The 26,735-nt window shown below is 41.0% G+C and overlaps 1 long non-coding RNA gene across 3 annotated transcripts in view; it reads left to right on the top strand.

Moving 5' to 3' along the window:
• Window positions 1-26,735, top strand: part of LOC106995092 (uncharacterized) — a 91,471-nt gene that overhangs the window by 4,423 nt on the left and 60,313 nt on the right. For all 3 annotated transcript variants that reach the window (XR_013412218.1, XR_013412219.1, XR_013412217.1), the window contains exon 3: window positions 21,759-21,889. This is a non-coding gene — a long non-coding RNA (uncharacterized LOC106995092). The remainder of the gene's footprint in view (window positions 1-21,758; window positions 21,890-26,735) is intronic.

Raw genomic sequence — 26,735 nt, 5'->3', positions numbered from 1 at the left:
GCGCAGTTTCGTGGAGGAAAGAAGATGATATTTAAAGGGCCAGTAATGAAATGCCAAAGTCCAGTGATTATGCATAATCACATTTTCCCTTCAAAAATTTGTCTTTGGTTCCTGAGAATGGAATGGAAGGCAGAGAAGCAGACTTTACTCTCAGTCCTTTGCTAACAACGTTGACATTTTATGACCTTTATTAATTTTTTTCAAGTAGCTATCAGGCTGTGAGATTATGGTGTCTGTTGGCTTGTTTACCAGTTGATGATCTTCCTTTACTCCATTAGAACGAAATTTCCATGAAACGAGGAACTTTCTCTAGCTTACTCACCTCCGAACCTCCAGGCTCTATCAGAATTCCTGGAACCAAGTGAGAACATCATCAGATTTTTTGAGCTAACACATGACTTTCTCCTTAAACCTGATTGAGGCAGGAGTGCTAGAAGCAGCTCAACATCCAGGTGACCAGGAGTTTCAGCAGGCAGCTTTCCTGACCCGCATCTCTCTGGAGTGTCCTGCTGCCGTTTTGTGCTACCGTCATTACAAGAGCTCTAGTTTACTCTTTAGCAGTTTCTTGGGGATTTGGAGAGAAGGCTATTTTTGTTTTAATAATTTAATTACTGGTTAACTATTACATCGAAGTTCAGAGGTAACTTCTTGAGTGTGCAACTGAAAACCATTTTTTCTACTTTCTCTCCCTCACCATCTACCCATCTCTTCCCAGAAATAGTTGCCTAACATAAAACCCATGTACTTGGCAGTTGGTCATGGAAGCATGTGAACCTTATCCCACCCTAATCAAGGAAGGGAGAAATGGAAAACTTGATCCCCAGGTGGCTTCATAGGAACCAAAAAAAAAAAAAAAAATAGAGGAGATGCTTGCATTGTCCAGTGCTGATAACATTTTCCTTTTTTAAAACAATCATTATGTTTGTGCTTGCGGCATGCTTTGTAATCACTTCTGATCGCCGTTCTCTACATCAGCACAGCATTTTATCCATTTTGAGGAAACTGCAGTTGAGGTCAAGAGTGGATGAGGGCCTTCTCCTTGAGATAGAACAAACAGCTTCAACCCTGGAACAGATCCACATCCACAAAAGTCTCTGCTGTCCCTGCTACCATTTCCTCCAAGGGTTAAATCTCCCACATGATTAAGTGCAAAGGGGAACATCCACTTTCTGAGTAGGATTTGCGCACTAAGAAAGAAGCAGCATCTCCAGGAGGTCGTTATGAGGGCTGGAAGCGGGGGCTATGCTCAGAGCCCAGCACCCACCCCGTCTCTATAGTGTGGCACTGGCAATTAGGGATGTTGTCTGTCATCCCCAAATCCCAGACTAGGAGAAGGGCAGTTGGATGTCACTGGAGGAGACAGAAGATGGATAGTCCTGGGAGGTTCCTCTGTCCTATCGATGCAGACACACCCGTCTCTCTGTCTCATTGCTTACATCACCTTCAATTTGACCAGATGGACATCATGGGAGGATTTTCGTCTGGATCAGGATTCTTAAAACACTAGCAGAAAGAGCTGGCTCTTGGGAGAAATGAGGATGGGGCCATTAGAAGTTGGGAGCTGGGGTCATTAGGAAACAGCCAGGCTGTGTGGAGGCACAGGGGAATTTCTGCTCAATAATGGGAAATGTGAACACAGGTTAGTGCTGTGATTACAGCATCCTGGAGGGGGGCTCTGAGAGGCCAGGAATAGATTATGACTCACTCAAGCAAAACACAGGGGAAGGGACGAAGGTTGCCCCTCCAGTCTCTAGGAAAGGCACCCCTGTGGGAAGAGATATTCCACTCCAGGGTGTGGATGGGAAGGGTCATTGGGAGCATCACTCTGGGAAGTGGCATGTAGGTATTCTTGGACCTGGGAGAACTAGACCAGATTGGATCAGTTCAATGAAAGCCCAGAACAGAACTATTTGGAGAGCTTATAAAAGGATCTGCTGGCCCTGGAGTGGCAAGATCACTGAATTGCAGAGTTTTCACCCTGTTTCTAGGGGACAACTGGGCAAATAACATCAAGAACCTGGGGGAACAAACTCAAAAACACAGATTTATTCCAAGAAAATGTTTAGATATACACATAAAGATTTATACATAAGAAAGTACATCCGTGGGATATTTATGTGGGTGAAAAAATGAGAAATAATCTAAATGTCCAATAACAGAGGAAATGACTTAATCAATTTCAGTGCCTTCCTACAATGGTACTTAGCAAACCTTTAAATATAAAATCATGTTTTCAAAGCAATCTTAATGACATGGGAGAATGATTATGACATGCTAGGTAAAAAAATGCAGCTTACCTTATGAAAGCGAATTGGATGTAATCCCAATTTAATATAGAGGAAAAAAACCCAAAAGGAAATAGACCAAACTGTTAACATTGTTTATCTGTATGTAGTAGAACTAGCAGTAATATTTTTAAAAGGTGTTCAATGTTTTCCAGAGTATCTACATATTAATATGGATTGATATATATGCGTGTATAACTTATATATATATATATGTAACATACACATTAGTTTTTCTCCCCTCCTTATCTTTCTTGCCCTGCTTATTCCTCTCCACACCAATGTTTACTACTTGACATACTATGTATTTAGTGGTTTATTTGCTATGTTTCACTGTTTGCCCTTTTTGTCATCATAAAAGTTAAATATTCTTAAAATATTTTAAAAGAATAATTATAATTGCAGAAAGGGTAAGCTTTCCCCATTTTTATAATCATGACAAAGTCAAGACCAGGATACAGGATATATTAAGCTTATCCTTTGTCATGGGGGCTAGTCAATGACAGCCATCAGTTTCAGTCCCAAATGGGGAAGTAGAGGAAGAGGCTACCCCAGCAGTAGAAAGATAGCATGGATGATCCCAGAGTAGAGGCTCTGAACCCGGGGATTCCACTTGGAAAAAGATTAAGTCCTTAGCATATAAATTCCCAGTGTAAGAGCAGTAGGTACCAAGGGCGGACTGCGGCAATGTGAATTTAATCAATTCATCCATAATGTCCAAGTTCTCCCCTGAATTACAGTTGCTCCAATCACAATCGACCCGTGACATGTTTTGCTTGAAGACAGGAGTTTAGATGTTGCATGGTATACTGAAAAGGGTCAAATATGTATGTTGATTTAGAATCCTGATTTCAGTACTTCTTAGCCACGTGACCTCATTGAAGGTATTTAAACTGCTGTCCTAATCCTTAGTTCCCTCACCTGCAAAGTAACATTAATCTCCCTAAGTTATTTTAAGTATGAAATGAGATTATAGATAAAAGTTCTTGCATAGGGCTGGGTTTAGGGTCTGCCCCAAATTCACCCTGGCCACGGTTCTGGAAGTCTAGTTTTCTTTTCTCTTTTTTTTTTTTTTTGAGACGGGGTCTCGCTCTGTCGCCCAGGCTGGAGTGCAGTGGCTGGATCTCACCTCACTGCAAGCTCCGCCTCCCGGGTTTACGCCATTCTCCTGCCTCAGCCTCCCGAGTAGCTGGGACTACAGGCGCCTGCCACCTCGCCCGGCTAGTTTTTTTTTGTATTTTTTTTTTTTTTTAGTAGAGACGGAGTTTCACCACTTTAGCCAGGATGGTCTCGATCTCCTGACCTCGTGATCTGCCCATCTCGGCCTCCCAAAGTGCTGGGATTACAGGCTTGAGCCACCGCACCCGGCCCTGGAAGTCTAGTTTTCTAAGAACAAACCCAATCAGTAATAGTTTCATACAACAAATATCAGTCTCCACATTGGCTTAATCGTGATTTAATGATTCTATAATCTCATTGCAGATTGTAATCAGGACATAAAGGGGTCTTTGAGTAGGGAATTCCTCTATTTCAGTGTGCTGTGCAGACCACCAACATCCCAACTCCCAGCAGGGCTTGTTAAAATAGGGCACAAGTTAACAATGAGGAGTTCCTGGCCTCACTGGACATCTGAGTCACATGGTCTAGGGGTGAAACCAGAAAATCTACACTTTTAGAGGGTCACCAGGTCATTCTTATGCACAGTAGAATTTGAGATCCACTGCAGCTAATGTTTCCAAGAATCAGTAGAGGTGCATATGACCTTTTTTAGGTCAAGGCACAAACTTTGCATCCTTTCTCCTCTTCCAACCCATAATTCTTTTTGTTAGGGTGATGTCTAAGAGAGTGGCCTTGCAGAAAGAATATAGTCATTTTCCATGTAGTGTTTGCGATCTTTCCGAAGACTCCTGTTCAGTGGCAAAACTGTGACATGCTGAGCCTGGCCTTGCAGGGCTGTGGTTAGCCGTACAGTAGTCCTGAAAGTCCAGTGTTCAACATGGATTCGTACAGTCTGTGCTTTGGTTTTAAGATTTGTACAAATGATCTCACTGAAATCGGAATCAAAGAAAGAAAGATTTATCCTCATTTTCATACCTCCCCACAAATTAATCTTTTTCCCTGTTTCACCATATTTCTTCCTTCCAGGCCTTGAATACTTAAGTTTTACAAATTCATAATCATTACACTGATAGGCTTCTGAGATACGAGTCTTTTAATTTCATGATCAATATCCTTTCCAGTTTCCTTTTTCTGGTGTTCCTACCACACTGTAGAATTTCCTTGTAATAATTAATTCTTAACCTTTAAGAGACTTTGCAGTTCTCACAGCATTTTCATGCCCATTATCTTATTAACAGAATAATTTATTTAGATAGCTGTGTTCCTTCTCATGAAGAGTATCTCAGCAGAGACTCACCCAGCAAAGTGCTTAGAAGCATGAGCTCTGGAACCACAGACCCAAGTTTAATTCCTGCCATTTAATAACTGAGTGAATTCAGACAAGTAATGTAGCCTCCCAGAACCTGTATCTCTTGTCTCTACCATGTAGGTAGATAATCACAGTACCCACCCATAGTGTAGCTGTAAGGATAAAACGAGATAATCACTTGTAAAATGCTTAGCATGATGCCCAGCATAGAGTAAGGGTTCCATTAATGTCAATTATTATTGTCATTATCATTGTTACTAAAAATCTTAGATAAAGGCTTTTAATGACTGTAGGAAGTAAGAGGAAACTAACTTCATTTGACCGGATCTGACCCCCAAATCTAGCTTACACCAATCCAGTTTTCAGCCCAGAGTTCAGGAAAGAGAGGACAACATTTTAGGCAATGCCCATCACTGATTGTTTGTCCAATGGAGAGATTATGATTCCATATTGTAGAGGTAACAGCTTCACCTGGGACAGAGAGATAACTTTTGAGTTTTTACACCAGACTTGGATATAGCTGGTTAAAATTAAATCCAGATTTTTCATAGCTTAGAAATGTTTGAAACCTACTTTTCATAGTTTTCACATGGTTCTTTTTAGACTGGGTATGAGAATGAGGACAGGGGGTTCCTACTGCCAAGTTTCTCATGGGGAAGCATGTTCTTGCAGGCCCCAGCAAACTTGCTTGGTTCCAGGAGTTCAGGCCCAGGTAAGCTTTGGACAAACACCTGAGGCTCTGGGAGGCTTAATTGAGATGAGCCTGAACTTAAATGTTTTATGAGGTACGCCCATTGCTAATTTTCTTGGCCAAGTTTGAGTCTGTCTCACTCCTGCTAGCACCTGAGAAACTCAAGTCTTCACCATGGAGCCTTGATTGATTTCACCTTACTGTTTCTTTGGGCACAGTAGACCGTGTGTGTGTGTGTCCCGGTCACCCAGCGCAATCACACTGAGACCTGCAGCCTCCTATCCTTTCAACCTAGGAGTCATTACTGCCTTTGTGCAACTTGTCTGGAAGTTCCAGAAAAGCCAGGCCTCGTATCTTCTTTAGCCAAGTCCTCAAGGACAAGACCAAATTCTCTTTCAAATATAACAAGTCTGGTGAACAAGGGAACATGAAATCCAGGCATCTTAACCAAGCTTCCATGTGACTTGGGAGCAAAATAGCCTGTTTTATGAAAGAAGAAAAAATACCCCAGCTGGATAAAGCCCATGGGGTGATCTAAGAGAGAAGCCAATTACTCTGCTGAGATTTGCCATCTCTTTTTGGTTTCAACAAGCTTCTCCCCACCAAAGTTCAGAATCATCTGGAAAACTTTTTCTCAGCTACCTCCAACCTTCAGACTGTATATCCCCCAGTTTGTTTTTGTTGTTGTTGTTTATATCAAGAATCACTCATACGTATGCCAACAATATTATTAGAAAACTCACACCCAGAAGGCTTGAGTGAAACAATACCTATAGGTCCATGCAATTTTCAGAATATTTTTCAGGCCACCAAGAAACAAACTGAAGAGGCACCAGCCGGTTAGATAACAGCACACTGACGTTTCACTCCTACATGTGTATTGCTGTTTGGAATGTTCTAGATGTTCTAGATCAGTTATGTTCCAGCCAGAAAGAAAAATCAAAGCTTAAGAGCTCAATGGCAAACATTCAGTATGGGAAACCATATCATAAGGTACAAAGACATTAAAGGGTATGAGGAAGCAACCCACAGGTTTGCAGCAACTAGATTCTTCTAGGGCTGGAGAGACAAAAGGATGTGGCTTTCTCAAAACTCAAAAGCCAGAGCTGTGTGGCAGTAGCATGGATGACAGAGGCTTTCTGGGTAGAGCTGGAATTCTGGAGGAGAGACAAGCATTTGCTGGAGATGCTGATCAGAGCATAACAAGAAAAGGAAAAATATCCTGGCTACTCTCTTTCTCTCGCCTTCCCACTCTAACCATTGGTTCCCATTGGCTAAAGCCAATCAGGAGCCCGTTCCTAAAGGAATGGGGGAAATATAGTTTTCAGGATTCAGTATTCCCAAGAAATAGGTCTAAAAATAGTCAGTATACAGCCAGCACACGTATGTGACCAATGCCATTATATGTAAATTTTATACTTGTTACCTAAAAGCAAAGTTACCTAAGAGCAAAGTATATTTCTTTTTTTTTTTTTTGAGATGGAGTCTCACTCTGTGGCCCAGGCTGGAGTGCAATGGCATGATCTTGGCTCACTGCAACTTCCACCTCCCGAGTTAAAGCAATTCTCCTGCCTCAGCCCCCTGAGTGGCTGAGATTACAGGAGCCCGCTACCACGCCTGGCTAATTTTTGTATTTTTAGTAGAGACATGATTTCACTATCTTGGCCAGGCTGGTCTTGAACTCCTGACCTCGTGGTCCACCCGTCTTGGCCTCCCAAAGTGCTGGGACTACAGGCGTGAGCCACCGTGCCCAGCCAAGCAGAGTACATTTTCAAGTGCATTAGCGTGTGTTGTCTCTATATTACTATCTTCACATGTTGTGGTAGATACTTTATTCTCATATTGTCAATACCTAGTACATACAGTAAAGTCTCCATCAATGTTTCTGAAGAAAGAACACCAAGTCTATGAAGAGCACATTTTTAACTCGAAGGAGAGACAGCTGGAACGTAGGTGGTGAGTGGATTCCTGGGCTGACAGAAGGATTCCATGAGATGCTAGATTTGTATATGCCTCATAAGTGTAAGGCCCAGACAAACACACACTGTCAGTTCTCTTTGCACTGTGTGAGCCAGTAAAACAATCCAACATCTTCTTTTTTTCAGGGTGATGTTGACACATGTCAAATACATTAACATTCCTATTGAAATGACTCATTTATAGGGAACAGTCAGCTCAGAAAGATAGGAGGGGAAGAGTGAGAAAAGCATTTTACAATTGTTCAAGATTTTATGAGCAGTACGTCTTTTGTTTTTTGTTTGAAAGACGGCAATCATGGTATTACTGTTATCATATCATTATTTTACATCATCACGATGGTTGTTGCTGTAATTTGTATATTGCATTAACTGCAGCAACTTAGAAGTCCAAATGAGGTCACCGAGCTAGAGATTGGATGTGAATGACAACACCTCACCTGCTCGGCTGCTGTAGCTCCCCACGCTTGCCAGTTTCTCTCTCTTCCTTAGTGTGTCGAGAGTGGCGGTGCCCTAAACCTTCTGTGGCTTCTGTGTGGCTCCTGCCCTGTCCTCCTTTCTCTTGCACTCTGCTGAGACCTCTGCTCACCCTCCTCAGGTGGGTGCTCATCCCACGAGGCTGAACTCGGGGGTCAGGTTTGGGGAGTTGCGCTCCCTTCCCTCCCTTCCCTTCAAAGCCTCCTCTACATAAAGTTAGAACTTTGTTGTTGATGTTGCTTGGTTGAGTTGGTTTTTTTTTTTTTTTTTTTTTTTTTTTTTTAAGGAATATTTGACTGTATCTGGGGCTGTAAATGAAAGGAAACAAGAATCTATCAATTTTTGCAACTAACAGTGAGTCTGTTTAGAACACCCCCACCCTAGGCCTAGACCCCCACTTCCTCATGAGGTCTTCACAGAGCTGCCTCACTGTGTGCATTCTAAACTTCTCCATGCAGGGAGAGCAGCTTCTCTCTCTAGGCAATAATCTCAAGCGTATCTTAGTCCCAGAGTCCATGCTTACTCACCATGGGATGCAGAGGGCAGAAACTGTGCTTCCTGCATCATGTTTAAGACCGCTTTCTATCTCTGTCCTAGTATTGACCTCAATCCTGAATGATAGACAATGAGGAATTCCATTGTCTTCAAGAAAACACATCTCCTTCCCCATCGCCCACACCCACCACCCACACATACACACATAACGCTAAATAGGTGATCAGAATGTAGTTGTGTGACATCCAGGCAGTTCTCCAAGCTGAGCCACTAAATGTTCAAGAACTCTGCCCATAGATTATCAACACAATGGTTTAGGGTGGTCTTCACCCAGGATGGTCTACTTTCTGTTTTTCACCATGCCTTTTCAAGATGACAGGAGTATTCACCAGCCATCTTCTGCTTATACATTATAACAGAAACACACTAATACCACCAAGGACCATCCCAGGTACACAGGCACAGAGCAAATGGAATCTCAGTGGGGAAAAAAAAAAAGCGCCACTTCTGTTCCACCACAAAATATTGACAATGAAAACAGAGCTATGGCTCAGTCAAACATTCCATTTTAAGTTACCAAACTTCTTCTAAAAATGTGTATTCGGTTTCATGGCTCCTTATAGGTTTTCCCCAAGGACCCTGGACAATGCTGGTTTTTTCTATGTGCACCACCAAAGGGCCCATCCAGGTAATTTTTCTCAGACAAGAAAATAGAGTACTATGTTTCCAAAGGGGTAGTTTTTAGCAGAAAACTGCTTGCAGATCTGAAATGATAGAGCTTCCAGCTTTGACAAGACCTAGGCAAGGACTTGAAAGGCAGTTTTAGTCCTGACACATATATACCACTATTGCTCAAGTCTGGTGGCTTCAACAAGTGGTTACCCTGCTCGGTAGTGACCCACTGTGGCCATTGGCCCTGTCTTCACTTGATTTACCCATCCCATGGTTCCCCACCTCCCCCTCATATGTACATTGCAAGGCCTCTGCACGTGTGATCTAACTTAGACCAGCAGCCTTCCCTGTGTTGGTCCAGATAAACATACCCCAGGAAAGTGCTCCATCAACTTGCCTGTGTGAGAAGTCCAACTGCAAATTAACCTCTCAAGCCTGGAACATTCTCTCTTGTGACATTTGATATGGCTTTCCTGCTTGAATGCTTTGGGCTTTTTGATGTTATTGGTGATGATTTTCTATATATAGCATCTTCAATATCTGTGCCATCTCTCCTACCAAGAGATCACAGGATCTTCCCTTGAACTTCAGTTTCAGCTACTTGGAGAATAATTGTCTACTTCTTAGAAATCTCTGTAACCCCTACACTGAAATCTATGTGTGCCATAAAGCTTACAGTGGAAAGAAACCCATTGCAAAGAAATCCTGAAAATTTTGTGATATTGTTTGACTGTCTTTACATGATGCAACAATAGACAGGGTTTTTAAAAAATGGATTTGTGGTAGAAAGCAAAAGGAGAGGGTGTTTTTGGAAACTGTGACTCTCCTTGAGAAACTCTTCTTCCATGCAGCCAACTCTGTTTTACTACCGTCTTGTTTCCATGGGATTGCAGCGTAGGTTTCCCTGATTTCAAAGCCTCATCTCTTTTTACATTACCACACTGCCTGCCATTTAGTTGAGCAGTTGTTTGACAGCCATGTCTTAGTTCTGTGATGCATCACTCAAAGCAAAGTTTTGAATTCTACAGTCAGTTTACCCAGAAAAACAGCCAGGAACAAACAGCCTCAAACTAACATTCCTTCCTTCCTTCCTTTCCTTCCTTCCTTCCTTCCTTCCTTCCTTCTTTCCTTCCTTCCTTCCTTCCTTCCTTCCTTCCTTCTTTCCTTCCTTCCTTCCTTCCTCCCTCCCTTCCTCCTTCCCTTCCTGCCTTCCTGCCTTCATTTCTTTTTTCCTTTCTTCCTTATTTTCCTACTCTCTTCTTCCCTTTCTTCCATCTTTCTTTTATCCTTTTTTTCTTTATCAGTGTTGGTAATTTACCTGGGTATCTTTTAACTCCTATCAAAACTTAATTTGCTATCATCTTTTACCTAAGCACATGAAAATTAATCTTCTCACAGAAGTGGAGACATCTGTGATTCATTTCCTGCGCTTCTCCAGCTGCTGTCAAATTGCTTTCACTTCATCTGTATCCCTACCAGCCTGAGCCTGGTCTAGGAGAAACCTTCTAAATCGCCTCCACAAACCTTTTCTCTCCTTTTTCCTAGGAACCCAAAATATCAAAGGCCTTTCTAGGGAGAATGGCCATTTTCCCCAGTGTATGCCTGTTGTCCTTCAATGATTATTTCAAACGTGCCCTGTAACTCTCAAAAGTGTCCTGATTTTCTGACAAATTATGCAGCCACTCAATTCCTAAGAGATCTTTCAACTTGGCTTAGACCCCAATTTCATGGCTTGGGGTAAGCAAGCTGAAGCCCTCCCTGGGATTTCCCAGAAATCTGTGTGTTCCTGAGGTTCACTCCCACTTGCTTCTTTGTGCCTCCCTGAATTTTCTTTTTCTCTCCTACCAACCTGGATACAAAATTCAGCTTTCATTGCATGACTCAAAATCTCCACTAATGTAAATCTTATAAACCTTTTTGATATACTTTAAATTTTGAGAGCGTGCTGGGAATAGCCACATCGTGGTTTATAAGCCCCTCCCAATTGATCTTTCTGGTCCTCTCCCACCTCCTGGGCTTCAACCTCCCTATCTCTCCTCAGCTCAGGAGCAATAAACACATTCCTGTTTGCCCCCTACAGAGCCTTGCTGTTCATATCAAGCCCCTAGAGGCCTCAGCTCATATCCCAAGTACTTGCCAAGAAAGTTTTCTAAATAACTTGTTCTTCCTGAAAGAAAGCCTGGTGAATTCATTTTTCATCATGTAATTAAATCTAACTACCTTTAATACATTTGATTTCATTGTGCTTATCTTGGTTGTCACTGGCATGTGGACAAGAGTAAACTTTGGCAGAAAATATGGGAGAAAAGACGAAGTGATTAAGCTTAAAAGAAATAAAAAGCATGGGACGGGAAAAAGAAGAGGAGAGGGAAAAAGAAAGAGGGAGGAAAGGAAGGAGAAAGGATGGAGGGAGGGAGAGAAGGAGGGAAGGAGGGAAGGAAGGAGGAAGAGACCCTTGGTTCCGCAGTTAAAGTGTTATCCCCCTGAACAGTGATTTTAAAACTTTTCAGTGAGTTGGTGTTCCTGGGAATGTCTGCTGAAAGTTTAGATTTACAGAGTCTCACTCAAAGACCTCGACTTGGTAAGGCTGACAAAAACCATGCTTTGAAAACTTCTGGAACACACCTAAGCTTAAGGGAGATAGCAAGATTATATGAAACCAAACACAGCTAAATCGGAGAGGATCACAATTATGTTTTCTTTCACCAATTTATTTGAACTCTATGGAGATCATCCTGTCAGTCTTGGTACCTCCTTTTAGCCTTAGAATATGAAGTCATCTTGAGTGACAAAAGTATAGAACACAAGCATTAGAATATCAAGGTCCTTTTCAAACCTGACCTTAGTTTAAACAATATACATATTAGCCTTATCCAGTATCTTTGGAAACAGACACAAAGCCAGATCATCCAGGAGAGCATTGGCCAAATTACTGGGTTGTTTGCTGAGCTTCTTTGAAAGAGCTTGTCAGGGAAATATTAAATAGTACATGGAAAGTACCTAGTATTTTGCCTGAAATCAAGTATTATTATATTGGAAAGGACAATGATTTTTCTGATGGAGACACTGAATGACAAGCTTCTCAGCACATGATGTCCAATGTATTTAAACGATGTCCTGATTATGAGGAGTGTCCCTAGTCCAGGGGGGTGACCCTGACAAAGCTGACGTTAGCTGGTTTTGAAGGGGCCATCACAAAGGCTATATGTGACCCTTGCTCTACTTTTATTCCTTCTGCAGTTGTCATCCAAGCAATTGTCCCCTGCTCCTTCATGCCCATGCTATCCCTGGCTCCCTCCCTCCTTCATTGCAGAGCTGCAATGGGGCAGATGACACAGGTGATCAGAGCTCACCAGTCAAACACTAGGAACAGAAGACCATACCCATAAAACTCAAAGAGCTAACAACACATGGGCATCAGAATAGGACTGAGAAAAAAAAACTCACAGTAAAGAGGCTGTTTTAAATTAGTCCAGTGCACATTGTGCATGTCTTAGAAAACCTTCTTGAAATGGACACTTCCTGGTCTGCCATTTTGCTGTCTGATTCTCGCCATACCCCCAATTCCATGTATAGCTCATAAACTCTTTCTTGATTTTCACCTCTTGGCTTTCTACTTGGAGCTGGCTTCTGTGCTACATTCTTCTGTATATCTGCCCATAAAGGGGGAAAATGTGTACCCCTCAGCCAGAGAACTAAATTCTCTTTTCAGGAAAATCCAAAGACCCCCAATAGCAATGTAGTAAGTCTTCTGTTGATGCGCTTTTGTCTCCACACCTCTCTGAAGGCTCCTACAGGTTGGTTAGCTTCATTCTCCAGGAAGTAGAGAGCCTTGTAAGACCTCCCCGGGGTCCTTCAGTAGATCCCCTCTCTCAGTTCTCACAAGTATGAGAGATCACTAACTCTCATCATTTTAAGATAATAAAGTCAGGTGTTGTTCTTCATGCAAAACAGAAGTTGGGGCCAACTAGTGACTTTGTGTGACATCAGATCTGGACAACAGTTCTATAAAGGACCCGTACAAAGGTCAGCTCTCCCTGTATTCACTCCTGGTCTCCTGGTACTAAAAACAAGTTTGAGCAGGATCTATTTCACAGGACCTTGCTCACTCAGAGGCCACTGGGCAGATGACTTCATCATCTTCCATGTAGATATTAAATTTCAAAATCCCTAAGCAATCATATGGGAATACTTATTTTGAGTCTCATAATTCATTGTACATACATTCATAATCACAAAGAGAAATAAAAAAAACACTTTTTGGTGTGAACTGAGCTTGGTATGTTTTGAGCACTATCTGATTCACAAGAGTTGCTTAAAATAGATGAATGCAAAATGATGTACCCTCCAGAGGGATTTTCATACTGGCTGGCTGCATAGCTGTTTAATAAATGTGACTTGCTTTAGCATTTTTGGGGTCAGATTGAGAGGGCTCAACATATACCTATCCTCATGACATGGGCCCTCCCCTTGACCAGGAGTGTGAAAAAATGTGCCCACAGCCTCCATCTTAATGTTTAACTTGCCTTGGGATCCTTCCCTCAATACTGGGGATAGTCTAACGTGACATATCTGCAATTAAAGGGTGATGTCAGTTGACACCATGCCACAGAGACCAGTTAAACATTGTTCCTTAGAAAATAAGAGCAGGATTCAATCCTAAAAAACTTTGGTAGTAGTCCAGAGACTGAGTCATTTGGCGCACTCGGAGCGTCTCAGCTAGCTGGAACATGTCAAGAAGCACAAGCTCCCTTTACACCATGGAAGCAGGAAAGCAAGAAGTAGGAAAATGAAATTTCAAAATAACATACTGTTCTAGGTGTCTACTATTTCCCTCACAATTCAGGTCTAATCTTATTCATGGCTATCAACCCCTGGTACTGCAATTCACCACCTCTGCTGAGTGGAAAAAGTGAAGAGCTGCACGTCTATATTCTTTCCATGTTCAACACAATGTTAGGTGCTTGCATTTTTTTTTCTCGTCTTTGCTTCTTGCAAAAGAGCTGGGAATTGAAAGATTAAATCGACTTTAATTTATGGGCACCTCCCATTTTGATGGGAATACTTGGAATGTTCTATATACTTGTAAAATAAATGACTTAATGGAAACTTAAAAGTGTGCCCAAGTGACTCTGTGCTCATGTTTGCTGGATTGAAATTTCATGCAAAAATAAAGATATCTAGTGTGGAAGAGAGATACTATGGCTACCCCTCTAGGGGGAGAATGCAGTTAACTTTCAACAGGAGTTTTTTTATGGCTGATGTAGCAAATTACCAAAAACTTGGTGTCTTCAAACAACAGATTTATCATCTTACAGTTCTGGAGGTCAGAAGTTTGACGTGGGTCTCACTAAAATCAAAGTGTCAGCAGGACTGCTTTCCTTTGAAGGCTCTCGGGAGAACCCATTTCTTGCCTTTTTCAGCTTCTAGAGGCTACCTGGATTCCTGGGCTCATGGCCCCTTCCTCCATCTTCAAACCAGCAATGGTGGGTTGAGTCTTTCTCACATCACATCTCTCTGTGGTTCCTCTTCTGCCCTCTCCTCCACTTTTAAAAACCTTTGTCATTAGATTGGACCTGCCTGGATAATCCGGGGTAATCTTCCTATTTTAAATTGAGTTGATTAACAACCTTAATTTCATCTGCCTTAATTCTTTGCCAAGGAAAGTCACAGGTTCTGAAGATTAGGGCATGGACGTCTTGGGAAAAGGGCACCATTCTGCCTACGTGATTTCCAACTAATCCTATGATGTAAATCCTACCAAGTAAATTCCAAATGCAAAGGAGTTCTTTTCCATCTGTTTTTCTACAAAGGAAAAACAACTGAAATTGGCTTCACACGACAATTACATGAGTAAACTTCCAGTTATAAATTTATAGTAGAAAGAGAAAGGTGTTTTCTGATAATGCATTTCGGTTAAGAGCCAAAGAGTCTTAACTAAAAATTTGCTGAAAATACTGCTATAAACAATGACTATTAAAGTTAAATAGTCATCAAGTTAAGTAAAATTCAATTTAACTTAAATATTTATTAGGAGTGAAAGCCAACATAAATGTTGAAAACTCAAATCCTTATTTCTCAACTGTCTCCTCATTTTCCCACAACGTATTTCTGGCTGTTCGGAGGTAATTTCCTAGGTTTTATTAACCTGTAATAGAAGGAGTTTACAGCTGAATCCATGCCAGAGAAAAACTCATTTGCAACCCAGTGTCACAGCATCCAGGGCCAAAGGGATTGAAAGAAAAAAAAAAAAAAAAAGCATGAACTCAGAAAACCTCGTTGCCTGGAAGCTGCAACAGGGTTAGAAAAAGAGGGTCACCCCAAGAAATGTAGGTAACCTGATCCATTAGCAACATGTCAGCTTTACTTTGCTAAAAATTTCCAAATAAATACATTAGACATTTTAAAAAATTATTAAGTGACTAATCTATGCCTAGCGTGGTTTCAGCTACTGAGAATACAGTCATGCTGTGAACAAGGAATACCAGGTGTCTCCCTTTGTGGGGTTTATATTCTTGTAGAAGGTGTTAGACAACAGAAATGTAAATGTTGAAAATAATAAAACAATTTAATTGTGAGTTTTAACAGCTAGGTCTGTCTCTGTCTCTCTCTGTCTCACACACACACAAACACACACACACACACACACGCACACACACACATGCTACTAAACCCATGGCACAAATCGAATCATTAAGGAGAATTTCATACAGGACTATTTATAAAGGTGTGAGTAGGTTCACAGTGAACAAAGGAAGGATGGTGCAGTACCCCAGAGCTAGCAATTGCAGGGAGCTGTTACCAGACCCAGGCTTAAAGGAAAGGACCACCTGATTCAAACCCAACCTTCAGAAGCAGCATGTCCTTAATCCATGGCAGCCCAGCAGGAAGGGGACTGGGGACATCATTATTCTGATTCGTACTCCTGTTGCCTGACTGCCCTCCCTCAGCTAAATCCAGCTGGAAGCCTGAGATTCAGGGAACCCACTACTGCAGTCCATAAGGATCAGCCTCCCTGGGCACAGAAGAGGGTGGGGAAAGGTGGAGACTGTATAGCTAGATGAGCAAACCAAAAACTTCCAGCACGTACTGCTATGTGGAGATGCACTGGAGTAACAGATGAGATCTGGTTGGGTATGGAATGGTGCTCTGAGATTATTTAGGCAGAGTTCAAGAAAGATTTCTTTTAGAGGGTGACATTTGAGCTGTGGCCACAAAACAAGAAGAGGCCACCAAGGTACAACAGTATGGGCAAAAAGGACCAAGCGCAAGTGGAAAGGACCTAAGGGAGGAATGAACTTGGCGTGTTGGAAAGGGAAAAAAGTTCAGTAGGGGTGTAACCTAGCCAGGTAGGAAGCAAATTATAGATAAAGTCAAAGAGATAGGTGGCAGCTATGTCAAAAAAAAAAAAAAAAAAAAGCCTTGTCTTAGGTTGGGTCTCACTGGAAGAAAACCACAAGATGAAGTTTTGAATACAAATAGCTATTTGGGAGGGCACAGTAAGGAGAGTGAGAAGTGAGAGAGGGAGGGGAAAGATTCCAATTAAGGGTGTGTTATTGACCGGGCTACCATGTGGGGCTCAATCCCATGGGGGCTGTCCGTAGCACATCTCACCCTGCTTCCTCTGGAGAGGAGAAGTGGGCTTCTTACTCCTCCACCCATCTCGGGCTCCTTAAGGAGCCTGAGATTAAATTTATTTATACTTCCTGGCTCTTCTGAAGAAGGCACAATCCCCAGGTGAGGAGTGGCAGGTGTTTACAGTGAGATACTGCTGGGCAGGTGTGATCAGGAAGGGTAAGTGCTGGATGACAAGGGTCGGGCACCCTCAGAGTCTGCTAAATGTCTGAAAGTCATTTGGACTTTTTCTGAGTGTGATGGAAAGCCATCAGAGGTGATGAATTATTCACATTCGCTCTCTAACTTTGCTGAGTCATTAGAGTATAGGAGTATGAATGGGTTACTTTTATTATTATTGAGATATAACTCACATACCATAAAATGTATATTTAAAGTGCACAATTCAATCCTTTTTGGTATATTCACAGAATTATGTAACCATCATCACTATTTAATTGCAGTATATTTTCATCACCCCCAAAAGGAACCCCATACCATTAAGTCATTCTTAAATGGTCATATGGGGAAGATGGTTAATGGTGGTCTCAGTGTCCATAAAGGAAATATTGGGAGAGAGAAAAGAGTATTGGCTCCTGAGTCAAACACCTCCGGCTTTGATTACTGTACCTCTTTCTGGCCCTGTATGGCATGTTGCTTCCTTCCCTGACCTCAGTGTTCATATCTATAAAATGGAGGTAGTACTGTCTCAGTGTTACAATTTTTCTGACAATTGCAAGCACTCTTGTGAATAAGAGTGCCTGCCCCATAGTCAGCTCTGATGCATTTTAGATACTATAATCATCACATGTTATATACAAATGTGGGTTGGGGATGTTTGCTTCAGATAGGAAGGACAGTCCTACAAGAGTGTAAAGTCCTATGCTTGGGAAGAATGCAAGAGTTAGAAACAAAAGAGTAATAACAAGTTAGGAGGGAAGTTTTGGTGAGTTGAAGGGCTGGTTTGGGATGCTGTTTGGAGTGTTGTCTTCCAGTCAAGCAGCTGAAAGACAGACAGAGAGAGATGAAGAGAAATACGGAGATAGAGTGACAGAGAGCAGCAACCCCAGGCAATGTGGAACTTGCACACTCGAGACCAGAAATTGCTGGTGACCCATGGAAGATGACCTAGCTCTGTTACAGACAAGGCGAGCTCAGACAAAGCGCTCTGGCCAGGGTGATGGGGATGTGGACTGATGTTAGGAAGAGGTATGTGGTCATTCAGGGAGCCAGGCTGGGGCAGGGCATGACCCAGGAGAGAGCTAAACTCAGTACCTAGGCTGTGTACCTATCATTTATAGGCCCGCATGTATCCCCTTCCATGAGTCTAAATACGTGGCTTGACCAAGGGTGATGTTGCAAATGAACTGACACTGAAGAGGGGGAAGGATACAGAACAGTGTGACAAAAGGGGTGACATCTTCTCCCCAGTGCTTTAAAAGCAAACACAAAACTCTACCCCCAAGTCAAGGAGCAAATACTATCAGTTTTTCTCACGTGCTCTGAGAGTGTTGTAATTATATCAGCTCTCAATGTGTATTAGCATCTACCATTTTTATTATTATTGTTTTTATTATGCATCATTATAATTACCTTTTTATATTCAATGCTAACCATGAAGTGTGTACTTAATAAATTTTTATTGAACTAAATAGAAGATGGTGCCTGGAATGGAGATACTCATGGTCTAGTGAGAAGAAAGACATGAGGATAACATACAAACATGTGAAGCAAGCTGATGAGTGCTAAGGGCGGCCTAAGAGCCAGCCAAGGCCAAGAGCACTGGTGGCACCGTTTCCCTTTCCTCCCCCACCATTCCTGCTTTGTTTTTTGTGCTTTTGGTGTCATATTTAAGAAACCATAACATAATCCAGGTCATAAAGATTTATATCTATGTCTCCTTCTAAGAATACTATGACTTCAGTTCTTATATTTAAGTCTTTGATCCATTTTCAGGTTTTTTGTATATGGTGTAAGGTAGAAGGTTCAAATTTATTCTTTTGTCTGTGGATGGCAAATTGTTCCAGTACCATTTGTTGAAAAGACTGTTCTTTCTCCATTGAATGATCTCAGTTACTTTGTTGAAAATCAATTGACCATGTATATTTAGGTTTGTTTCTGTATTCTCAATTCTATTCTGTTGATCTATATGTCTATCTCTGTGCTAGTACCACTAAGTTTGATTGATGTAGCTTTGTATTACATGTTAATATTAAAAGTGTGAGTCCTTCAACTTTGTTATTCATCTGGCCTTTGGCTAGTCAGGGTTCCTTGCATTCCCATATGAATTTTAGGATCAACTTGCCCATTTGCGCAGAAAAAAAAAAAAAAAAAAAAGCAGTTAGTTTTGATAGTAGTTATACGAAGTCTGTAGATTAATTGGGAACTAATTATCCCCAATGACTAATTATTGTCATTTTAACAATATTTTCTAGTTTTCCAGTTCACTAATATAATATGTGTTTCTATTTATTTAGGTCATCTTTGATTACTTTCAAAAGTGTGTGTGGTTTTCAGTGCATAAGTCTTGTACTTTCTTGGTTAAATTTATTCCCAAGCGTTTTATTCTTTCTGATGCTATTGTGAATGTAATTGTTTTTGAAATGTTATTTTTGTATTGTTCATTGCTGGTGTGTAGAAGTAGAACTGATTTTTGTATATTAATCTTGTATCCTACAACTTTCCTAAACTTGTTTATTAGCTCTAATAGTGTTTTTTATAGATTCTTCAGGATTTTCTCTACATAAAATCATGTCTTCTGCTAATAGACATAGTTTTGCTTCTCATTTCAATCTGGGTGCTTATTCCTTCTTCTGACCTAACTGCTTTGACTAGAACTTCCAGTATAATATTTAACAGAAGTAGAGAGAACAGACATCAGTATACTGTTTCTAATAAATAAAATGTCCAGTCTTTCACTGTTAAGTATGACATTAGTTGTTTGTTGTTTTTTTTTTTTTGAAATAGAAGCTCTTTATCAGATTGAGGAATTTTCCTTCTATTCCTAGTTTATTGTGTGCTTTCAACATGAAAGGTGACGGATCGTGTCCGATTCTTTTTCTGCATCTATTAATATGATCCTGTGTCTTTCTCTCCCTTTATTCTATAAATATAATGTATTACATCAATTGATTTTTAACAAACCTTGCATTCCTTGGATAAATTCCACTTGGTAATGATGTATAATTCTTTCAATATGCTGGTGGAGTTGGTTTGCTAGGATTTTGTTGGGATTTTTGCACTAGTGTTCACAAGGGATATTGATCTATAATTTTCTTTTATTGTGATTGTTTGTCTGACTTTGGCATCAAGGTAATACTGGCCTCAGAATAAGTTGAGAAGTGTTCCCTCTTTTTCCATTTTTTGTAAGTTGTGAGAAGAACTGATTTTTTTTTTTTAATGTTTGGTAAAATTTACCATAAAGCCATGTGATCCTCAGCTTTGGATTGCTGGTTGGTTTTAATTATTGACTCAATATATTTACTTGTTATAGGTCTATCCTGATTTTATATTTCTTCTTTCGTCAGTTTTGATAGTTTGCATGTTTCTAGAAATTTGTTATATCCAAGTTATCTAATTTGTTGGTATACAACTGTTCATAGTATTCTCTTTTAATTTTTTTTATTTCTGTAAGGTTGGTAATGATGTCCCCACTTTCATTTATTATTTTAGTCATTTGAGTTTTCCCTTTTTTCTTGACTAGTCTAGCTAAAAGTATGCCAATTTTGTTGATCTTTACAAAGAACCACCTTTTCGTGTCATTGATCAGGGTTTATTTTCGAAGGGTGGTTTTCACTTTATAATATCTGCTTGTAATTTGAGGGAGATTATACTGGTTTCTGCAATCACAAATGTACTGTTTCTTAAGGTTCATTGTTTAAAAAGTGATCTCTATATTTGATGAATGGAGTAATACATGTATTGACTTACATAAAAAATTTTCCCCCTTTTGGTTAAATGATGTTGGCTACATTCTGACAGATGAAGCCTTGAGGAGGTAATAAGGAGAAAATATTGCTAAGGACACTGAACTGTGTTACAGTCATTTTAGTGCTTATATTTTCTGCCAAAAATAAGTTAAACCAAATATAAATATGCAAATGTAAACAATTCCTTTATGTTGTCATCTTATTCTCAAATTCTTCTTCAACTTTTTATTTTTATTTTGTTACTTTTTTTTTTTTTTGAGATAGAGTCTTGTTCTGTCACCCAGACTGGAGTACAGTGGTGTAATCTCAGCTCACTTCAATCTCCACCTCCCGGTTCAAGCAATTCTCCTGCCTCAGCCTCCTGAGTAGCTGGGATTACAGGTGCCTGGCACCACGCTGGCTAATTTTTGTACTTTTAGTAGAGGTGGGGTTTCACCATGTTGATCAGACTGGTCTTGAACTCCTGACCTAGTGATCTGCCCTCCGTGACCTCCCAAAGTGCTGGAATTACAGGTGTGAGCCACCGCTCCTGGCCAATATTTTATTCTCTATGTACAGCACCACCCTTTTTTTTTCTTTTCTTTTCTTTTCTTTTTTTTTTTTAACAGAAGGCCCATTTCATCTTATCCCACAAACCCATAGAAATCTCCCTTTGGGAAGTAAAGCCAGAAAAGAAATTCTGACAAATAGCTACATGGCCTTCTCTTTTCCAGATCTGAAACTTTACACAGCCTCTCTCCTCTGCCTCAATGACCTGATCTATATGTAGCAAATTCCTATCCGTTTTCTTACATCTTTCAGAATAGAGAAGGGTCAAGAATGCTGGACTTGTTTTTGCCAGAAGAATCGTTATGAAGAGCATAAAGCAGGTGAACCTTGATCTGCTAATTGCAGAAAAGCAAATACATGGTTTTGTGCACGAGGCAGGTCAGTCATGCGTGAGGGATGGTCTGGGCAAAGGGTTAGTGACAGGAAAAGCTGAATTGAGAACAAGACATCACAGGATAGCTCAAGATCTGAATATAAAGTCTGAAATGACCTTCATCTCCCTGCCACATACACATACATGGGTGCACGAACACGTGCCATGCGCAAGTACACATGCAGACACTCAAAGGCCTTCCTTTCAGTCACACAAAAACATGAGTACTTGTGATCTGAAACCACTTTCTTTTGTGTTTGTCTCCAAAGGAAATGGAAATGAAAGCAAAATGGAAGGACGTGAGGTCCTTATCCTTGGAGATCCTATGGAGTCTCCACAGACATTCCTTGAAGAAATCAGGTGTGACGGATGCTAATGCAGAGCCTGGTGTTTAGCAAAAGTGAGTCCTACATTTCATGATTTGGATTATATGTGTGTGTGTGTTAGATTATCTACCTAGACAACTACCAACAATTCCTCCCATTCCTGGACACTCATGCCACTACTTCTATCAAGAAAAGGAGTCTTCTTCCCTTGAATCAAAGCTGTTCCTGTTATTGTTTTGACCAACACGATGCAACAGAAGTGACACTGTTTCTTGGGAACCCTGGAAGTTTTCACATTTGCCTTTTGGAATCCAGCTCTCATTGAAAGAAGCTGGATAGACTACTAAAAAAATGAGAAACAATGTGGAGAGAAAAAGTTCATTTGCTTTCTTTTAGAAGGTCTTAGGTGGTTTGACTTCTTAAAAACATGGCTTTCAATTTGAAATAAAAGTAAAATAGCTGTGTCTGTTAAGTGCTAGATAGGGATGCAACTGCACACTGGCCTGTGAAGTCATGTCTGCATAGCCTACACACAGCTTCTAGAAATAGGCTTTCAAGACTTGGTTCAAGATGCCCTTAAATGTGTCTTTGTTTTCAGGATGATGAACATAATGTTTCTTAGAGAAGCAGAAAGTCAGGGCTTGGGTCACGTGTTCATCTCTTTTAGTCTTGAATACTTCTTTGTATGGGGAGCTCATCAGCTTCCAAGGCAGAAGTTTTATGTAGAGACTACTCAAATGGAGAGTGAAGTTCTAATAGAATTCCAGCAGAGCCACAAAATCAATCCATGTCTCATGCACATTCCATTGTCTGTTCACACTAATCACTCCAAAGGAGAATTAAGGGACTAGGCAAAACTCATTAACTTTCTCAGGTCTCCTGGGTAAATGTCAAATGACTGTGAAAATGGGACTCTAGTGAAGGAGAGAATGGGGCTCTCCAGAGTCTGACTCGTTCCAGCTAGGAAGGTTGGGACTTTTAAGGAGGATCCAGGTTCCTTGACTTATTTACCCAGATTTATTCCATTCTTACTCATGCACTTGCTCATTGCATAAACATATATCTATTATCATGTGCAGGCATTGGGAAGTGTCTTTAAATATATTAATGCTCATCTTCAAAACACTCTATTGAGTAAGTATTTTTATCCCTTTTACAATAGATTCAGAGAAGAACTTTGCAATAGTCACACATTTAGCCATGGCCAGAGTAAACAATCTTACAGGGTCTTTATGTTTCAAAGGTCATGTTGACTATGTCGCCCTTGTGTTACACAAACTGACGTGAGATTGAAACATCTGGTTTCACCTGTATTATAATTTGCTTATTTTAAAAAATTTACTCACTCTTTATAAATAAATTTATTTTAAGAAACTCTGCATGGTTAGCAAGAGAAAAATTATACATTGTTTTAAATATCATAGCAGTATTACTGACCACAAATGGAAAGGAGCAATGAAAGTAAAGCTGAATTGTTGGGTTTTGGTTATATCGATAAGAGGCATTTTCAAGGGCTTGAGCCTAAAGGTTGCTCTCCCTATTATAAAGGGAAACTAGCAAGTGGTACCCAGAGATATTAGAAACATATTGACACACAGCTGAGACTTTTAGCCCCCATTATTTAAATGAGGAAGAATAAAAGAGAATTCAAAGGGCAATGAGTTCTCAGCAGGCATTAGCCACCTTCCTTTTGTGCACCATCTAAAACCATCCCCATATCACCTTCAAGGACCTGCGGCTGTGTATGCTGTTTCTTCTCGCAAGAGTTCCTTGAAAGATCTTGAAGAGACAGACAAAATCCAGACAAATGCCATGCAGTATGAAAAGTATAACGTCATCATGCTCTCCAAACCTTTTTGATCACGAACCCTTGTAATACATTTTTGAACCTATACTCTCTACATACCTTTATAGTCCCACTTTTAAAATGAATACATGTGCAATGGCATGCTAGTATTTTATGCAACTTGTAAAGTGAACAAAAGTATAAATTTTAAAAAATAAATATATTAATTTTTTTTCCAAATTACTCAAAAGAAGTTCGAGTTGTCCCATTTGGGAGACTATGGGTTAAGGGGGAAAGTGCAGGGAGCACAAAAAGAGGGTACCCAGCTCACCCAAAAGGATGAAATGGAGGCTCAGACAAGGCTCTCTGGAGGGGGGTTCACATGAAATGATCCTGGTGTCAGCAAGGTAGAGAATTCAGAACAGAAGGGGCCAGCCCAAGTGGGCATCCATATACTTATACACAGGCCACAAATGAAGGAGTAGAAAAATGAAATGGGAGAAAAGGGGGAGGAAAGAAAGCAGAATCAGTTCCTGGACAGCTTTGCAAACTGAGCTGAGCCAAGGGGCAATGGGGAGCCCTTGAAGGGTTTTAGCAGGGAACAATCCAAGCTGCAGAATATCCTTCCTCCATTCTCAAAAATGCACACATGGGTGTACAAAGCCACCCTCACCCTTATACAAACAGGGAAAAGAACGGCCTGCCTACCAAATGACTTCACAGCAGTCATTTGTACAGTCATTCAACACACGTTTATTAAGTGCCTACTATGTGCCATCTGTAATGGGTATTCAGAAGCGAACAAAACATCACAGAGCTTTCAGTGATGTGGGGAAGATAGACTAAAATCTAGCAAATAATCAAATTCATTCATAATCACATTGCAGATAGAAATAATGTGACTATGAGAGAATTGGAATAGCAATTGGCAATTGAAAAAGCAGTATCCTGAGGTAGCCTTCTCAAGGAAGGCTTCTGGGTAGGAGACAGGTAAGCCAAGATATGTGTGAATTAAAATAACCAGCCCATGAAGGGCTTGGGGAGGAGCTGTCCAGGCTCCAGGAATGTTTTAGATGAAGAGATCATGAATATACAAAATATTTGCATATGTGGGGAAACAAAGAAGCCTGGAAAGCTGAATTGGAGTGAGGGAGGATGAGAACACAGATGGTTTTATAAGATGGGCAGAGACTTGATGCCTGGGAAGCAATGGGAAGATAATGAAGGTGATCGACAGGGAGGAGTGAGTTTCGCATTACATTTTGACTTTAAAAAATGTTTTTAAAGAGATGGGGTCTTGCTATGTTGCTCAGGCTGGCCTTGAACTTCTGGACTCAAGGGATCATCGTGTCTTAACCTCCCTAGTAATTGGGACGACAGGTGTGCACCAACACTGTGCCCAGCTCACATTACATTTTGAATAGCTCCATCTGGCTGCTGGGAGGCCTGGTGATTGTTGTCGTTGATCTCCTACAGGGGAGCTTGCTTGGCAAAGGGTGGTAGTCATAAAGAGACAAGTAGACATTTGAGTAATAATATCGACAGAACTTGGTGATTATAAGAGTGAATAGAGTAGAATTTGGGAAAAGATGCAGAACTCAAGCACATGATGTCCAGAGAGCCCAACTGCATAAAACAGGGAGAGCCTCAGTCTCCAGAGAGCATGGGGGCAGGACTCTCTCATGTCACAGCAACAGTGCACCTCACTGCTTCTGGAAGGAGACAGATCTCTCAGAGGATCTGGGGTGTCCTCAAGTCCAAACTCAAAGGGTGGCTGCTTACATTTTTCTCTGTCTCCAAAAACTTATGCATGCTTGATGCTGCTCTTCAAAACAACATTGAAGAATTAAAAATTATAATGAAATCTGGAAATGTGGTACTGATCATGGGTGTTTTCTTCCTTCATCACTGGGCTCTGGAGTGACTCAGAGAGAGCTCAACGCAGGCGTGAATTATCTTTTCCATCAACACCATCGCCCATAAGGAAGCCACATCTGCAGCACTACCCACCAACCAGTTTGGGGGACCACCTGGGAAAGGGGTGGGGGGGACTCCAGTTGATTACTCAGGACAGACGACTCTTTGGTAGGAACTGCCCTCAGGAAGCTGGTCTTCAGCGTGATGTAGCCCCCAGTGTTTGTTTTTTCCTTTGTTTTCTTCTTCTTGCTTCTTCCATTGATCCTAAGTGAATAGCAGTGCTCTGAGCTCTCTCGGAGAAAAGGGAACTGGCATGTATTAAGCAAGAAAGCGCTTGCTACAACCAAGTCCCTGAGTTAGTGTCTTTACATGGCTTATCTGATCAGAGGTCCCCAGCAAAGGTTTGATGTGGGAAGTATTACCCCTGTGTTACCAACAGGAAAAATGAAGTTCGGAGATGTCAAGAGAGGTATCCAAGGGTCTTACGGCTAACAAGTGGAAAGGCCAACAAGACTACAGATAATAAAATCAACATTGTCCATTTGGATAGCTTTACCATGGGCTAAACAAGGATTTATGTGATTTACACACACCTACCTAAATAATCCTCACCCTCAGTCCTCAGGAGAAGGCAGTAAGGAGGAAAGACCCCTATGAGGAAGGTGTTCCTGTTATCCCCATAACCCGAGGTCACCCAAATAATAAGAATTGGGATTTGATTTCAGCCATTCTGGGTCTACTCTCTGCCCTAGATTTGCTCAAATTTGTACCCTTTTCATTGTACAACTTTGCACACAGAATCACTTAGAAGACAGTAATTCTAAACCCATTATGAGGACCTCAGTGGGAGTCAGGAATGAGAGATGATTAAAGAAACACTTTCTATAATGAATGTCACATGGGCCCACTGCCTGGGTTTGCATGTGTTTGCATATGTCAGCCACATGTGTACATTTCAAGGGACAGATAGCATGAAGTCTTGGAGGCTTTTCATGTTCTTCTGTGTGAGCTAGAACACATGGTTGAAGCTTTCTCTCCTCAGTTCCCTCGCTGTTAAAATGAGGCTAATTTCTCCTACATGAGATAGATCCATGGAAGTGTTTTATAACATCTAGCACATAGAGGCATTCAACAGATGTCAGTCCCTTTCCCACTTCTAATTAGCGTGTCAAGAAAAGAAAAGTGGAGGAGAAAGCAATGGACACACAGAGGTTTTC

This window comes from Macaca mulatta, chromosome 20 (genome assembly GCF_049350105.2).
Source record: "Macaca mulatta isolate MMU2019108-1 chromosome 20, T2T-MMU8v2.0, whole genome shotgun sequence".
NCBI classification, from domain to species: domain Eukaryota; kingdom Metazoa; phylum Chordata; class Mammalia; order Primates; family Cercopithecidae; genus Macaca; species Macaca mulatta.
The sequence above is the reverse complement of the archived record's forward strand: the minus strand, read 5'-3'. Positions and strand labels throughout refer to the sequence as shown.